Source organism: Photinus pyralis, unplaced genomic scaffold, assembly GCF_008802855.1.
Source record: "Photinus pyralis isolate 1611_PpyrPB1 unplaced genomic scaffold, Ppyr1.3 Ppyr1.4_LG5, whole genome shotgun sequence".
Lineage (NCBI taxonomy): Eukaryota > Metazoa > Arthropoda > Insecta > Coleoptera > Lampyridae > Photinus > Photinus pyralis.
The window spans coordinates 31,016,467-31,032,968 of record NW_022170596.1 but is presented as its reverse complement, the minus strand read 5'-3'; the positions used below and the strand labels follow the sequence as shown (position 1 = coordinate 31,032,968).

General features: G+C 34.8%; 1 protein-coding gene and 1 long non-coding RNA gene across 5 annotated transcripts in view; one reads left to right on the top strand and one right to left on the bottom strand.

The window, feature by feature from the left end:
• The window catches only part of LOC116171976 (gastrula zinc finger protein XlCGF48.2), a 181,497-nt gene that overhangs the window by 84,689 nt on the left and 80,306 nt on the right, over positions 1-16,502 (top strand). For 3 of the 4 annotated variants that reach the window (XM_031489053.1, XM_031489052.1, XM_031489051.1), the window contains one exon: positions 980-1,008. The gene's annotated coding sequence lies outside the window, so the exon portion shown is untranslated. Of the gene's footprint in view, positions 185-979; positions 1,009-16,502 lie in introns of all 4 variants that reach the window. The other variant, XM_031489055.1, reaches the window with a different exon arrangement.
• LOC116171977 lies at positions 3,142-4,006 on the bottom strand. The gene is made up of 3 exons (XR_004145567.1): positions 3,662-4,006; positions 3,510-3,617; positions 3,142-3,459 (listed from the first exon to the last, which is right to left on the bottom strand). It is a non-coding gene; the product is annotated as an uncharacterized LOC116171977 (long non-coding RNA).

Here is a 16,502-nt window from a genome sequence, read left to right as displayed (position 1 = left end):
CCATTAGATGTTGAATCTGTCATTTAATTTAGCGAAGAGTCAAGAGGTTACCTTCACAAGTACTTTATGCTAATTTCTTTATTGTTGATATAAATCATTGCCAAATCTTTCCTGGACGTGGATTAATAACAATATATGCAAATTTAGATGCAGTTGCATACTTATTAGAAATGACATCATTATGGTAAATTTTTGATTTGACAATTTATTAGTAATTTTTAATTCGAAAAGCTACATGATGTAATCTTCTATGAAAAAGGCGGAATCTTTTAATACCAAAAACATCAATTACCTTAGCTTGTGAAGCGGTGTGTCCAATAAATTTGCCGGGAATCTTCGCTGAGGGGTATTAATTTTACTCATAAAGCAGTTTCTCATCATAGTTTGATCGTGATATTAAGATAGCCAGAAATATAATTTATGAGTTATAGTGACATGTGAAGATGTATACAAGTTCTCGACATCAAAATAAGTAATGGTCGATTCATATCGTCATTTACATTTAAAGAAACGGGCTTACATGCACAATGCAGACGTCTCCAAAAAGGGATTATCTAATATTGCTTAACATTAAGGCTGATGGTATCATAATCAAACTTAACCTACATTCGCGTAGAAAAAGAAGTCGCTGTAATTACCAACCCATGCGTGGATGCACCCACTGAGTACCTTCCTATATTTGGTCTCTCTAACGTCAAAAATGTCAATACCTTTGATATTAGAGTACAAAGAATTTCAAATTAGAAACCGACGCGATGATTTTTTATACACACAAAAATGTCTAATTATAGCGCATTCTCTAATAGAGAACGTGATACCGCAACCTTTTGTCTATTAAACCAAAATTACTATCGATGCTGCTTTTTAATTTCCTCCTCCTCTTAAATTACAGGGTTCAGTGGGAACACAATTTTTTTTTGTCGAATGAATTTCTAGCGCATTTTCTCCGTTACTAATTCGAGTCTTTCTTCTTTTGCAGATTTGGGAAACGCGCCCGGCGGGATAAAGGTAAGTGGTTACGTGACCTTTAACGTATTCGAATTGGAAGTGTTTACTTTGCGAGGTATTCTGTTCGTAATGAGTAAAGGAGGATGCTTAAAATTCCTGGACTGATTGCGTTATTTGCGGTTAGGCTAATTGAAAAAAAATATTGGCAATGCGAAGAAACTAAACGCCAACACGATTATCTACTTCTATAACTTTCTATATAAGTAATGTGCAATATGCAAAGATGAATATTAGCTTGCTTGATGGGTGTAGTTGCCGTATTTGTCATATTTGAGTGTTCGTTAATGTACTGTTCAGACAGATCATATTATGGCACATGCTGTTCATTGTAAAAAATTTACGGTACCATTGGAAAGAAAAGCAATATCCACTATTAAAAATTACCTATTTACCACTAATAACCACAGACAGTAGTAATTAGCTTTACTAAAGGATTGGATCAAATACCAATTTAGATTTTCAAAGATTATGATTGGTCACAATACTTTATCTAGTTAGTCTTGAAAATGTCGCCTTCCGTCGGGTTCCGCATTTTTGCCACCACTATGTACTTCCAGTTCCTTGACACTACGTCCTCTCCATCACCCTCGTGTTAACTTTCAAGAAAGAATCATCGAACCTTTGTTTCAAGCCCCCCGGTGCCAGGTTTGCGGTTCGAATTTGATGAGGCCATTGCAGGGATGTGGCCTGTAGAATCCATAATTTCAAAGAGTTCCAAGATGGGGCCACTAAATCAAAAGTTACAGCCCTGAATTTTTTGTCGAAATTGGTTTTTTGCCCATAACTTTTGATTGAGGAGTCTGATCGAAAAAGTACGAATTCATTTGGGTTCTACCCTGGGCCATTGGTACTCTCATGTTAAATTTTAAGAAAGGAGAGTAGAATCTTTCTTCTATTCCAACAGAATTCTATAACCCTCAGACCAGAGAGGAGCAAAGGTTCGGTGAGCTTTTCCTCAAAATGATCACGAAAGTGCAGAGGACGACGTTGTTGGAGATCGAGTAGAAGAAAGAGATATTCAATTTCCCTCTGCTCTCTCAAAAATGATCATGAGAGATTCAACTTTAGCATTAAATTGTGCTCTTTATAATGGATATATATTTTCAGAAGACAGGAAACCCTCATTTTGTGTAAAAACGGTGAAGTCCCGATTCTATCAAAAACAAAAAAATATTTTTATCCAAAATCGTCCTGAAACCTTCATTTTCATGCCTAGTTTCTGTCAGGAAGTTTTAGTTTCCATGACAGAGGCAGAGCAGACTACGTTTCGTGCCGCTTGTCACTTTACCGGCCGCACCGTCACTTTACCGGCCGCATTTTTGACATATCCAAATGTTATAATGACCCCTGTCATCACTGACAGATTGACATTAATCAAAAGTTATATATAAAAATTAAAATTAAAATATGATTTCTGGTAAAATTTAATACAAAACTCGTCAGTAAAATGTCATTATAACTCGGAAATTAAAGTACTCGGCCGGAAAGGGGCTTCGCACTTCAATATATCCTCGCCAGTAATGTATCATTTTTCTGACTTTTATCTAAATAACTATTCCTGAAAAGGTTCTATCCACATACCTACATTTTTGCAAAATAAGAAGTGGAATGTTAAGCTGCAATGCAAAGTATAGCATTCCATTTTAAATAAGGAGGTTGATGAGTAAGAGGTTCGATCATCCTCTTTTGAAAGTTAACATGGGACTGTTGAGAGAGATGTAGTGTTGGCGGTCTGGGGGTGTACTCTTGTACAGTAGAAAAGTATGATTTTGATGATCTTCTCTTGAAAATTCTCATAAGAGTACCGAAAAGGACATAGTGTCGAGGGTATCGGGGTAGTAGCAGAAACTGATGTTTGAAGTCAGTAGTGTAGATTGTTCTCCAGATATGACTAACCGACGGTCCTGATGATTCACCCTGTATATGCTATAAGCGGATGTGGGTCGGATCCCATATTTTGCTGATGGTCATTTAAAAAGTATTCTTCAACACAGTACTAGATCTACGTACACGTGGTACAATAGTGGTAAAATACCATACAAATCAATGAAATTCTTTTAGTTGATCCAAAGAAGGAAAAATATGGTAAATAATCCGTAAAAAAGTGAATTTTGGTATAGTTGTCTTATATAGGTGTCTTACATAACAATTTTCTGTAAATGACTCGTAAATGGTGGTTCATACCAAGAAATATTCTTATACTTAATTAATCTACATACAAAATTCTCTATTCTATACGATTTTTCGCTGGGATCCATATTTAATGAGATATGGAGAGAAGAAGATGGATAATAATTTCCAACGAGTGCTGCTTCGAAGCCTCTGGTAGGATGAAGAGTAGTCAGGTCTAACTGCGGAAGGGTTGCCTGAAATTGTAGTACTATGATTCCAGCCCTATACCTGCAATTGATCGCCCAATCAAAACTAGTTGTTGACTTCATTTTCCCCGATCTTTCCGAAAATCAAAAGTAAGCCTAAGATTGAGAAAAACGTCTACAGACCATCGATTTCCACTCCAACTTAAAATTTAGCACCAAGGTGTTGACCTGACTGCACAAAATTCAAACGTAAACCTAAGTTTGGAATATTCAGGAACGCTTCTACCACAACTACAACTCAAAATTTCAAACTCAATCGTTAATTAGTTATTGACCTCAATTTCCTTGATCTTTCCAAAAATCACCAAATCACCAAACATCATCTTCAACTATGGACGCAGTGATGTATTCACCGAATGGAAAGTCACATCAAAAATACCTTGGAGATCCAATCAGGGGGAATTAATGTTTAATAACAAATTCATACTGCTAAGTAACGGATATTGATTAATGACACTTTAAGCTATTAGTAATCGATTAATCACAGTAGTTCCTTAATTGATTTTTCGTGTTCATTTCTTCGGTAATTTCTTCACGTTGTTTAACTTTCTTTCCTTACAAACGATGCAACGCGATGAAAGTGTAACGAACGAGAAACGTATAGAAATCGGCGGTACGTTCTCAGGGGTTTATGGTTTCAGCGCATTAAAAAATTATTATAAATATGTATTTATGTTGGTCGTATATCAGCTTGTGTAATTTAAGGCGATCGTTTATCAAACTTTATTGGTGTGTATTACAGATTAACTTTCAAAGACACCAATTCTAAGCCTTAACGATTAAAAATTTACAAGGTGGCCGTCAAAATTATAATTACACCCATAAATAATACTTTTAACAACAGAAGTACTGTTAATTTGTTATGAACACCGCGTCACAGTCGCTCGCCGCCTCCTAATCTAGCGGAACAATATTTTTCCGAATTTTTTCCGAAGTCATTCATTATTTATCTTCGATCCTTAACAGGTAATTATTTATAATTATCTTGTAGGGGACCTCGTTACAAGAGGACGTCGTCTGTTTAATTATGTTAAGTTAGTCAACATTCAGCGTTTTCACTATGGGGAGCCCTGCGAGATGCAGGGTGGTCGAATTGTTCGGGCAGGTCGCCGCTGCAACGGGATAACGGCATTCGCGTAGGCGCCTCTTTAATTATTGCCAACATTAATTTTTATCATAAAGATTTTTGATAGGTGGATATTGTTGTGCAAATTACGTGCCTCTTTCGGTAATTTATTTCCGAAAATTTGAATGAGTTTTCAATTTAAATTAATTTGGCATGAAAGGTGTCAATATTTTATATCTCGTCGTTTATGTAATTGGGGTAATACAATAATGCCTCAATGATTATGTAAAATTTTTTAGTTTTCTTGATGGCAACTAATTTTGTATATCCCAGATTTCCTCATGTTAGAAAAACTTTCTATACTTGTATTTTCAATTATGCTTGCTTTCTAAATGGATTTACAATCGCGATTGGTAAAAAGCTGTATACTCCGCAATCTCCATTAGATATAAGGCAGAGCTCGTTGAAACAGTGTAGCTCCCAAATGTATATAATATGAGATTGTCTTTCCATTTTTAATTTTTTTTATTTCAAAACGTCTGCTACTTTCTGGACAACCCTCGTATAATTATCTATTTGAGTGCATGTAAAAGTAGATATTAATGCACGAAAAAAAACACTTATTCTAAAATGTTTTCAAACCATTTTCCCTTGGAAAGAGCTTCTTGGGGAGGGGTTTTTGAGAGCATTTGTCATTTGGATTTTCCACTTCAAAATTTTTGGATGGATATTTCGATGGCGAATACTTCAGGAACTCAAGTGGGGCAAGTATTATACGGGAGCGAATATTTGCAGAGCCGAATTTCCCTAGATGAATTTTTCGTTATGAATAATTTATTGGTCTATTACACTAGAGGTAAATCTTCCGAGAATTAAAAGCAAATATAGTACTCACCCTCCGAGGCAGAATAATTTTCTAAGGCGAATTTCTGTGAATGAATTTGCCGATGCAAAAATTCATTGGGGCATTAGGGGCAAATCTTCCGAGATTAAGCATCGCAAATTCCTTGGGCGAATACAAAAGGGAAATTGTCAGGGACGAATATCCTTTTGCTTTGACAAATATTTCGGGGTGCCAGGTAAATTCGCAAAATGACTATTCTAATCAATAAAATTCAGTACCGTAATTTATTCTCACAATATTCTCTCTCTGAAGATAAACTTGCCCGCAAGAATTCGGCACCTTCTAGATATATGCTCCCCTTTCAGAGGGGTATTCGAAGAGTTTTTTAAAGACTATTGGGGGATGAGTTCTGGTTAACCAACTTGGGGCGAGATTTCTCTTCCTTTAATCTTTTGGTCGGCTTTTTAATTAAATGTTCTATGTCGAACCTTATGGGGGCGAATATTTCGAGCGCAAACTATTGTGGATGAAATGTGCTGACCCAAATATTCCCTGGATGAATCTGCGCAGTGGATTGAAATAAAGTATAACGTTAAGTAGGATTTATTTTAAGCTTAAGACTTAAAAAACAACTAAGTACTTTAAAATACCCATAAATGTACTCGATCTGAAACACAGAACCCCTCTAATTTGCGTTCTATATTGGAAAATACAGTACGTAAAATAAAATTACACACTAGAAATACAATCAAAGCTATTAACACTTATGCCACACCAGTACTTACATACCCTTTTGGGTTGATACGTTGCAAAAATACATATATTTAGAACAAATACAAAGAAACACTCGTACACTATTAAGAAAACATCATATATTTCTACCTCACGCCTCTACTGTACGACTTTAGCTTCCTCGTTCGCAAGGGGAAGGAGGACTTAACATTTGTATCAAACACAAATACACAGTTTGTGACAATACTTTTATAACAAATCAGACACTTCAGTCCTATACACAACGCAGTAAGATGTGCAGACAAATCTTACAGGCTTCTTAACCTACAGGAAACTAATATACTTCCACCTACATCAAAACTTACATATACATACATAGAAAATATGATACCTATATGTGAACCAAAAGCCTTTACAAGGACGATTTCCACAAGAAGTTAACCAGGATTGTGTTGCTCCTATAGCAACGCACACATGGTTACACCTAAATTATATCTTCCCAAAGACTAAAGGTTTTATGTTAGCAATACAAGACCAGATCATTAACACACGCAATTGAAAAACACCGACACATGATTCTTGTCGACCCTGTTCACAAACATTGGAAACAATCCAACACATAGTATTGTCATGTCCACGACTTACACAAACAAAATACAAACATCGACACGATGAGGCAGCAGGAATTAGCTCTTAACATAATCTCACAACAGATTACACATATCATACTTTAAATATACTCCACAGATAATACTTGAAAACAACATACATAAATTATATTGAGATATCACACTACTCACAGACAAAACTATTCACAATAACGTCAATAACAGACCAGACAATACACTTATAGACAATTCCTTGATTCCTAGAACAGAATGAATGACCAAGGATTCTCTTTTAAACAATGCACTAAAGAAATCTTGTACGAACGCGTTATAAATGTAATTGCAGTATAAAGAATTAATTTAACTTTCATAATATTTGTGTTTACCTACCGTAATTAGAACGATAATGTAACGTTTAAGGTATTAAATGGAAATTAAGCGTACAGTATGCAGTGTACAAGCAGTAAAACTTAATTTGAGAAATTCTCCGCAAATTATCTAATTGCGTAAAGCCACCATATTAATAAGTGAAAATCCTTATTGCAACAGTAACTTTATTACTATACACTCGGTTGATTTTAAATTCCTCGTAATTAAAAAATCTTCAGGGATTACGAAACTTTTTCAAGATCTTAGGTGCCGATTTTTTATATATTACTGGAATCGAAATCGTATCAAATTAGTTAGCATGTTACGCCGAAGCGCTCTTAGTCTAACCTAGAAAAATGCAGATCTCTAATTTACGCATCCATACGTTGATTATAACTAAAAATATGCAAATGTCGGTTTCACTTATTAACCCCGAGGCTCGCGGCGCATCGGGAAATCTACATCCGTAGCATAAACTAGTAGGCCAATGATAATTTCGGCACGCTTTCCTTTTTACTTATAAACCACAAAAATTCCCAGACGAATCAATAATCGTCGTTTTTCTCGTGATCTGCAAAATGGAAATCTCGACTGACACAAACATCAATCCGCGGTTAACATTATCGAGACAATCTAAACGAGAAAACGTTCGCAAGCACTTGACAAGAAAATGTTGCCGCAAAAATTATTAGATTTATATTATAGCGTAATGTCTTTGAAAATTAGCCTTTGTTCGTTCGCTTTTCGTGCGTAAGCGTTTTTTTCGGCTGCATTAATTAAGTGCTCACTCAACGCTGACCGTTGTCAATTTTGGCAAATCATCACTGCACAAAGAAACCATTAGAGGTTTTGTAATATTTGCTAAGCCGCTAAATTGGAGATAAAGGGAATTAAGAGTTGCGTAACGTCTGGATTGTTGTGTGTCCAAGACACTCCAAGCCCAGTTTCAATTTAACTGTTGATTAGTACAATGGATAGGTCTAGATCAATAACTTTGATTGTACAAGGTACGTTAATTAAAATTGAGTCTGGAAATAGGTGTCTAATGTCCTAATGCCATGCGAATTAAACGGAGAAAAATCCAAAGAATTTTTCTGCATAAACGCCTAGCTGCCCATGGTATATACAATACATTCCCTTTTTAGCGAAGCAGGGTATATTTTACGTATTTCAAAGATTACAGGAAATTATGCGTTATATATAATTAAATAAAATCGTAAGTTAAAGTGGTAGATCGGTACTTGAATACAAAACGTGTTGGGTGAGATTGCTTGAAGGCGGATTAACAATATGCTGTGCTTTTGGTTACGGAATTCTTTGTCAACATTTTAAATTATTTGGATACGGTTCTCTGAAAAAAGGCATGCAACATTTCATTCACTTTCATCTGATAACTTCGTGTCCTTTCCTTTCCGGAGTACCTACCACAAGGATCAAATGTTAGTTCGGTTCTTAACGTGGAAGGGATCCAGCCGTAACAGTTTCTCTTTAAATTATTTAAAATTTCGTGTGTAATTCCGAATGAAAACACCCAAGCTCTTCTTCTGAATTCATTCCTAGCTATCCTCACCAAAAGCTGTTACAGTAACCGATAGGGCAATAGGTATTGTGACCTAATTAAAAGATAATAGATTAAACGGTTTTTTCTCCAAACGACATTAGACCCCTTCGGTCATATTTTGTCTATAGATCTAATCCTTGAACTGATGTGACTGATGACAAAAGGGTTGTTTTTTACAGAGGAAAGTGTTGCCCTAAACACGTTGACGATTTTTAGGGGAATTCTTGGAAAGAAAAAAAATTTTCCTTAAGCGATGGTTTTGTCCGTCTGTCCATCTGTTCCTATTCGAACTCGAGAAAAGAGACAGCGATCGATTTCTACAAGTTCAAAGATCAGTGCTATTGAATATGAGTCTGGTTTCCAAATGCGGGCTGAGCGGCAAAAATTACGGAAAAGCATATTTTACAGTCTCAATATCAAGTGATAGGGTGAACGCACTGTCCTTATTTTCTTCCTGTTCTCATTGATAAAGGACTACGTAAAATAAATTCATACAAAGTAAACAGGCCAAGCATCAGCTCTTGAAAAACGCCATGGCCTTTTTATTACTCTTAGACGTGCACCAAGTGGTTTTTTTTCATTGGGCAGCGAGTTTACTTGAAATTAAGGCAATGGCGGGATATGAGCGGGGTAGTTGCGTTTGAGATTATTATATTTTTCATTCCCGTGTAGGGTCGGGAAAGAATAACCCTACTGCAGAGACACTGCATGTCGTAAGAGGCGACTAATCAACGGACTTACATAACATTGTAGTCTTTCAAACTTTGTCTAAGTTCAACATCTTGTTTGTCTAGTGGTTAGAGGCGGTTGAAATCCATTAATATCACCTTAATTAGCGGTGTTAGGGTCTTTTTGCATCGGTGCTTTTTGCCATCTTTAAATTTAACGACAAAATGGACGATTCATTGTTGTCTGTGTATTCGTGTACCGGCTCGTAGTAGGTGTTGCTGTGAAAGTGGAATGTCCGATTACTTCAAGATTGTAATGCTGTCGAGAGTACAGTCAAGAACATTGTTGTTTCCATAAAAGGGTTCACAGATTTTATCCCCAAAACCAATAGTTAAAAATAGAATATAGAAAAATTCAAAAAAAGTTTAAGTAATTTCAAAAAATCCAAACAGTTTTCAAACAGATTTTTGAAATATGGTTTGTTATATTTTTGAAAATGAATTTAGTATCTATTTTTGCCGTTAAAATCTAGAGGGTGTTCTATTTATGAAATAGTTAAAAAAGTTTCTTTATCATGGTAAAAAGGTAAAAAAAGATATCGCACGTAACCTATTTTTTTAAAAGAACCTAGATTTGAACTTAAAAAGACAGTATGCTAAATTCTCTTTTCAAAAATATCACACAAACAAGATTTTCAAAAATTCAAAAAAGGTAAAACAAAATACAAACAATTTTTCTGCATCGCTTGAACCTTTTTGTAATATTATCCATGGTGTGATAATTACTAGCTATCCTTTTAAATTAATATCTACGGAGTGTCTCATTTAAACAAGTGAGTTAAGGTTTGATCACTTTTTTACCCCACCCCGTATACTTATTCTGAAAATGGTAGGTTATTGGACAATCATTGTACACAAACATTTTGTAATAAACATTTTCTGTCCTCTTATAGGAAAATATAGTCGTTCTGTACTTGACAATTTTTGAATTTTCCCCCGTATATCTTAAGCGAGCGAATACGTATTTTCAAAGTACATGACGCTTATATTATTTATTTTGATATCCTAACAATTACGGACACACCGTATAAAAGGATCGAAAATGGGTAGTCATGTACATCTTCATGAAATAGGTTTCCACATAGTGGCCTTCGTTAAAAAAACACATTAAAAAAAATTTTTTTGGAATTTTTTTGAGATTTTGTTATATCTTTGAGAAAAAGTTTAATATATCGATTTTATTCGTTAAAATCTAGAGGATGCTCGGTTTACAAAAATGTGTAATACAAAAGTGTCTTTAACCTTCCGTTTCAGAATTACGTACGGGTTGTCATTCTTATGGTAAACACATTAATTTATTCATCTTTCTTTGTTGGATGAAGTTTAAAAGACCTACAAGCAACCCTTTAGTTGCAAAAAATTACAAACCTCAATATCCGGTTTCAAATAACGTACTCAACAAGGGTAGTCTTCTAAATTGTGAGGGCGTTAACCTTTATGAATACATCAAATATTCTCATTCCCTCATTCCCAAAGATGCAACCGTCTCTCCGTTTTAAAATAAGATGACTTTCTAGGACGGTCTTCCACTCTGAGGGTTTTCATATCGTCAAGTATTCGTCTTTCTTAGATTTAGTTTAATCGACCTACCAGCAACCACCTAATAGAGCCCGAAAATTCACCCTCGCTTCATTTTAATTTTACTTCACTTTTGTAAGGGTTGTAATCAAGTACTCTTGTTTCTTTGATTGTTTATGTTTAAAGGATCCAGAAGCAGTCCCATCATTTCGCCACTTTCTAAGAAGATTAGATCTTAGAATGGTTAGAATGGCAATCTTCTACTGTGGGAGTTGTTACCCTTGTGAGTCATGACATATTCTTGCGTCTTTGATTGATTGTTTAAGCGACCCACAAAAACACCCTTAGTTGCACCCCTCTCTCTCCGTTTTAAAATTCGACTTTACGAGGACGGCCTCTATACTGTGAGGGTTTTCCTTCTTATAGCATAACAAGATTTATCTTTGATTGTTAATTTTAACGAGACACAAATAATCACCTATTAGGGGACCACTCTCCGTTTCAGAATTACATGGCATTTTAGGAAAAGTCTTTTATTGCGGGGGTTGTCGGTCTTGTGGTACATCAAAAAATATTCACGTTTCTTTGATTGAGTAAATTTGCACGACCCAGAAGCCACTCCCTAGTTGCGCCCGTTTTAGACCTAGGAAAATTCAACAATTCACGCGATTCTCTACTACTACATTGTCAAATTTTGCATTTTACACCCTTAACTGAACAAAAAGTTTAGCAAACGATTATGGACGAGCTCAACACTATATGTTTAAACGTGGACAGAGGTAGTCAAAGATGGGGACAGACACTTTGGGGTTGAAGTAGATCCTTGTGGAAATATTTAGATTTCCCATTGTAGTGGAATACGTGAAGCTTTTATAAGAGTCCTGGGGGGTGTTAGAGTAAGTTAAACAATATCCTATTTTGATTTTCGTACGCATTTCAGTGCTTTCAACACCTTTGTGCAGTACTGTTATCATTATTATCAATTTCTTAGATTAAACTTTAAAATTCACCGAAAACTAATACCGAAAACTAATACCTTCTTCTTCTTATATCAGAAGATCGAAAGATGCATATTGTTATGTCAGCTTGTACAGATCAGATAGTATACAGAGCGTGACGAAAATTGTGCACTGTCAAGCCGGAATTGGACAAGCACTAATTCCCAATTATCAGAGAGGAGCAGACAATTGCTAAACAAACAGCTTGTGATGGATAATTGTCCTGCATGACTATCAAATTTGCAACCGTTGCTCTGTAATGGATTCGTCAATGTTTAAGCATTATCAAATTGCCTTCTACAAAACACCGCTTAATTTATCTGACTGATCCGGTACAACCGAATGAATTCTCAAAAGCTTTCAATTAGCGGTTTAGTATTCCCTTTAATTAGCTTTGTGCAACAAACTTGACGATTACTGAATTGACGTTTGACTTAAGTGCTTTTAAAGAAAGCTCTTCAGCTTTTTCCGAAAAACATTGATTGAGAAACCAATAGCTTAATAAACGATCAGAACTAATTAAAATGATTGATGTAAAGTTGGAAAATTGGAATCTCCACGATGAAAATTAGTACTACCGACTGAAGTAAATAAAACAATTAATCAAATTTGATATTAAGCTACCGCCACCTGTAGTTAGATGCGTTTTTACATTTCGAAATTTTGCACCAATGCTTAGTACTTTCACGTTATGAATTACATATACTAAAACCGAGCATCATTTAATTTCCTATTTAGTATTATGTAAAGTATGAGAAATGGCGAGCAATTAATTCGGTTGTGTAATTTCATGTTGAAAATGATGGCAAATTGAATTTTTTCACTATACGTACCTTACTGATTTATGCCAGCAATCAAAATTTGTGATCGAATATCGATTAGGCAACGTTTCGTGAGATAACTTATTTTACCATTAGCAAAGCGTGAATTGTCACAGTTTCGTAATGCTTTCATCAATCAATAATTTTGATATTTATTGATACGATAATAACCAAGTCGAGGTTTTTTGCGCGTGTGCGTTGCTTAATTTTAATCTAACAGTATACACGATGATTAATTACTGATTAATTTATATGCTATGTTTTAATCCGTTAAATTAAAAATTCGCCCTTTTTATAATATTGTCAGACTTCCTTCAAAAAGTGGCTTATGGGAATTAAATTGGGCCTTGGTCCACGTTTTAAAAAATCATAAAGTAATTCCTGCCTTAACTTAAGTGGTTACCATAATAAGTTTCTGATTTCTCTTCAGGAATGTAATTTATTTTCTGTGTGTAATTACAATTTTATTGCTACCATAATTAACCTTAAGCTGTGACTTGTCACTACAACTATAACAATGCGGATTTCGCTTAGGAAATCAAATGAAAATGCGTGCATGGTTAGGGTGGTTTGCGGTGCTGCAATTAACCATCATGAGTAACTCAGGTTGTATGAGGTACTAAAATAGTTATTTATTAGTCCTTCGCCTCGGTCAAATGCGCGAAATAATTTCGCGCTAGCGTTATATACAATATTTTTTCTACAACTGAACCGATTGTTAATTAAATTTGCTGTTTAAGTTCAACTTTGTCACGTGCGCGAAATACTTTTTTTCACTGTTGACGATTTCGCGCACGTTGTCAAGGGCAACCTTATTTATTAATTAACCGTTTAAAAATCTAGTACTTCGCGCTTCGAAATTCGTCAGAAAATGACAGGTTTTTTTGACAGTTGTAGAAAAAATATTTTTAAATAGTTAAATAGTTTTACCCCACTCCTATAATAAATAATACCATTAAATAAAAATGTCGCATCAAAAAATTGAATTTAGGTCACATTTTTATCTTTGATGCTTAAGACCCGTCAGCCATATTTCTAGATATTCAATTGACTTGGGGCGGAGGGGGTCTGTAGACTTTGATTTGTGGATTGATACGCATCACTTAGTAAGTGTTCTTAATTGTTAAGAGATTTCTTTGACCTCCTGGTTTTTTTTCTGAGAAGAATATGTGAAGGAGTGCATTTTTTCAACCAATCGATGGGAGAGGAGGAATGTCGTATGGCCTTTTTATCATAAAACAAGCTATGTTTCCTCCAAATTTCAAACCCCTACGACATTTTTTTCGCAAAAATAAGAATAAAAAACGAAAAAAACAGTTTTTCCGGTTTTTCTGCATAGTGCAGATGCAAAAGTATCTCTATAACTTTTACATTTCTATTCATTTCACCTGTCTGAAAAACCCGGTTTCGCCCGGTAACTAATTTTTTTGGTAAAAAAAATATTATATAGCCTGGTCTATAATATTGTATAGTTGCGTACAGGAAGGTGGCATGGATTATTGCTTATGATTAGTTAGTAGCTACAAGTGGAAGACTAGGGTCGAACCTGTTTATATCATCAAAATGTAGTTTTATTATTATATTTACATAAAGTACTTAAATAAAACCCAATATTCAACCAATAAAAATATTACATGACGCAAGATAAATCATTACAATCCATTGAAGATGAAGCGGTTTCTTCTGCAGCTTCATTATGTAGTTTTTTTTAAATAAAATCTATACAGGGTGACAATTTGAAAACTTACCACCTCCCATATCTTAGTAAATAAACGAGATATTTAAAAAAATCAAAATCCGATTCGGTAATTCGGAGGGGAATCACAATGACATACTTGGCGACGCACCCCCTCCAACCCCCTGCGCCCCAGCCACCCCAACTTTTAAATCTTAAATAGTGACCCCCCATGTGTGATACGTCGTTGGAAAGCTCTGAAAAAATGCTTTCCAACCATACCAAATAGCATTACATTTAGGTTAGTAATTATCGTGCAAATCAAAAAATAAACATGGAAAATCGTATTTAACTTGAACTTCCAAAGCCGACTCGACAGCAACTCATTTTTGATCGCCAGTTATAATCTATTCTCAAACTCTTGTCGAACCTTTTCAAATGTTGGTTTTGCAATATTTCGACATTCTTGAATTATTCTCTGTCTTAGTTCGTCTATGTTCGCCGGTTGCGTTTTAAATACGACAGATTTCAAATGTATCATATTAGTTTATTTTTTGATTTGCACGATAATTACTAACCTAAATGTAATGCTATTTGGTATGGTTGAAAAGCATTTTTTCAGAGCTTTCCAACGACGTATCACACATGGGGGGTCACTATTTAAGATTTAAAAGTTGGGGTGGCTGGGGCGCAGGGGTTGGAGGGGGTGCGTCGCCAACTATGTCATTGTGATTCCCCCTCCGAATTACCGAAACGGATTTTGATTTTTTTAAATATCTCGTTTATTTAATAAGATATGGGGGGGTGGTAAGTTTTCAAATTGTCACCCTGTACATATAAACTGAAATGACATGAATTATAAGTCTTAAGCTGCGCTTCTAAGGATGCATTGTCCAGTTTCAAACTCTTTTAGAGCCATTTCGTGGCATCCTAAGAATGTATTCAAAATTAATTGCAAGTAAGTCTTTCTGGTAACAATTTAACAGTTTGTTACAAACGTCCCCGACCCGCTTCAAAGTCATTACATAGTGAATAAAAATGAATGGTAGAATCCAAACCAACAAAACGTGCAGCATTTTGAAGCCCACATATAATGGGAGGTCTACTAAAATGAGGTATGCGAGATATTAGAAACGAACAGTTTACTAATAATAAATAATTGACTTTCTGTTCAGTTATTTTGAGATATTGAAAAGAATGTTTCTGCGTTATCCCAACCAATGTGCTCGCGTCACCATTCATGCAAAATCATCTTTTTGATAAAAATAAATAAAACACTAAGCTTGAATTCGAGCACTAAATTGAATTCACTAATTCACTTCATTTTTGTGTTTCTACTACTTTATGTCGCTTTGTTTTGCAAAAAACTCTTTCTGTAGAGATACAGTCTTAGAACCACGGTTAAATTATCACAATTGTGTATTTTTTTCCTTATAAATCCAAATCTGAAATAAAAAAACAACATCGCATTTTTTTTAATAATAACAAAAATTTATATGAAACACCCTGTGTATTATTATATCATATGGCAGTTCTCAATTAAAGAAGATTTTTCAATTATTTTCATTTCGATCTAGTTATTCATGAGAACGATAATGTAACGTTTCCTGTTGTAGTTTCTGACTTTGAAGTTTATTACATAGTGCTGTTTGAGCTTAATAAACTGCCGTATGATGTAATAATATACCGGGTGTTCCATATAATTTATTATCTGAAACATGCGATGTTGTTTTTTTAAATTACAGATTTGGACGCGGTAGACAAAAAGTAGACAATTTTGAGAATTAACGGTCTTTCTAGCTCTGCAACTAAGTTAGCAATAGTACCAACTTAATTTGAAATAGACTGTATATATCTGCTAAAACATGCTGTATATAAAGGCATACTGACTTCCATTTGGGACACTAAATTTACTCTTCATTAATCAGTAATTACTTTTTGTTCTACCACTCTTTGCATTGTTGGTAGATTTTTCACTTATACTTTTCGAATTTCTGTGCGAGTTTTCAAAATTTGCATATGTTTTAGTTGTGTTTTTGTTCAAACGTTTTTGTTTCTTGATGACTTTGTTTCCACTGGGCGGTTAACTTTACGAGTATATGAACTTATCAACGACTCTACGTTTATACTAGAAGGAGAACATTATAGCCAACTACTACTGGCACAATTACGGACCGCCCCTTTTAATTCTAAAAA